A 2,375-nucleotide genomic window follows, 5' to 3' on the forward strand; every position below is an offset into this window, starting at 1 on the left:
CTTCTGGCATTTCCACTAGAAACAAAGAAAAGGTGGATTATGGAGCCAACAAGACTACAGTGGGAAGGAAATTGACTAAATAGTACAAGGAACAATAATTCCTTCAAAATATTGCTGATGGGACCTAGAGAACCATCATGGAAATCTGCTCCCCTGGTAAGAAATGAAGATCATGCCATGGAACTTGAGAGGGCTTAATACCTCTCATAAACAAGATATTTTTATAATTTTGTTAGGGAGCACAAACTTGATATTATGTTAGTTTAGGAGACTAAAATGCCAAAGGAAAAAGTCAAAAGAATTAAACCTTTTAAGCATTGTTATGTTTTTGGTGTTAGTTTCGAAGGCGCTTCAGGTGGCATGGTTACATTTTAGAACTATAACTACATTCAAGGTAACATAATTTGTCAAGACTCTAATCATGTGGATTCTAGATTCACTCACATCAAAGATGATTTCTCTTCTATTTTGTCAAACATTTATGCTCCTAACAATAAAAATGCTAGATTTTTTTTTGGAACAAGCTTGTTGCTTTCAGAAAACTCCTCCCTAAGGAGAATTGTATCATTATGGGGGATTTCAATTCTCCTCTTTATGAAGTGGATAAGTTTGGTGGATCTCACATTCATTTGGACAGTAAGTTGTGTTAGTGTAGGTTATTTATATTTATTTTTCCTACACATTATTAAGCATACTTAGGTTAATAAGGGGAATAGTTTATATGAGGACAATTGGTATAGTCCTACACTTACATGTGCCATTCACTCTCTTTTGGACTCATTTTCCACCTCCCCATAACATTTGGTTTGTCCCTACCTGAGTTGGTTTGCCACATATTTGGCATTTTCCATGTAGGCACAACTCCCTAATTTGGTTATTTGGGAGTTATTATTCCTCTTGGAATTATGTGCCCATGTTGTGCTATCTAATAAACACTCACCTCTCCCTTATGTGCTAATACAGAGCTAACTCAAATGAGTTAATATCAACCTAGTCAACACAAGGGAGTGTTAATCCATATTGTATCTTTTGGAGTGTGATACTATCATCATTTTGTTATTGTACCATATTTCAACATTCCATCCTCTTTGTTGCTCTTGTGTAGAAGGTTTATCTTGCTTTTTCAAGTGATCCTGGGAGATTGACTCCATTACTGACTCAAACGTTGTATCAAAGATTCCAAATCCGCAAGCCCCTTCTTGAATTTGGGAGGAATTAAGCAATGACTTTTTGTTGAATGCATTTTTAGGTAAAAAGGACATCACAATCAAGTCCAGAAGGCTAAATAGATGAATTTTTATATAAAATATTTCATATTTGACTAAAAGTCAGATTCCAAGCAAATATTTCTCCCCTGCATTTAATATGGTATGATTTATTTTAAAGAAAAATGTATAATATTTTTTTCCTATATTAAAAATTTGCTATTATTCAAAATAATTAGTACGCAGGTTTTTTATTGAAAAAGTAAATATTAAATAAGCTTTTATTTTTAAAATATTTCAAGAGTTTTATATTTTTAAATTTTATTAATAAGCTTTTAATATATATATATATATATATATATATATATATATATATATATATATATATATATATATATATATATATAAAACAAAGTTTTGAAATTAAAGTCAAAGGGCTCGCTTGGGCCCATGTGGGAGCCCTCACACCCTACAAAAAGGGTTTCTTCATGGTTTGGGGTGAGGCTACTACCCCCTAAAAACTTTGTAATTTTTTTTAGTTTTTTCAAAAACAAAAAAAACACAAAATCGTACTAGCATTACCTTGACCATTACGTCATACCTATGGCCTGCAACAACTTGCCTCAGGATTTGTGCAAGGTTTTTGGCCCCACCACCAATTTTAGCAAAATTTTCAGCAGTTTCTTTGTGTTTGGTGTAACACTAAACTTATCTGCGTAGCTCTGTTTGTGGCAAAGTTTTTAAACTTGGTGGTTTCTCCAAATTAGTGCTTGTTTCAACCATTTTTAGCAGTGTCTTTGATATAGTTTACTTTGTCAAATTTGGTGGAGCGATTTTTTTCAAATTGAAGAACCCCTCTCTATTGAAGTTTTCCATTTTGAAGCTGAACTTCTGAGATATAGAGGTCTTTTTCAACATAATTTTTTTTTATTTGGGGCATAATTTTGTAGGATTCACAATGGTGGAATCATTTTTTTCTTCAAGTGATTTGGATTTTCCAAAAAGAACACTTTTTCATTAGATCTGAAGGACAATCTTGGATTTTTCAAATTCATTTAACAGACATAACTTTCATGTATGACCTCAGATCAAGGTGATTATTGTTTAGAAAGTTAATATTTTTTTAGCACTGTCTATTGGTGATTTTTTGAGGTTGTAATTCTGACATTG

The sequence above is a fragment of the Cryptomeria japonica genome, chromosome 11 (assembly GCF_030272615.1).
Source record: "Cryptomeria japonica chromosome 11, Sugi_1.0, whole genome shotgun sequence".
Lineage (NCBI taxonomy): Eukaryota > Viridiplantae > Streptophyta > Pinopsida > Cupressales > Cupressaceae > Cryptomeria > Cryptomeria japonica.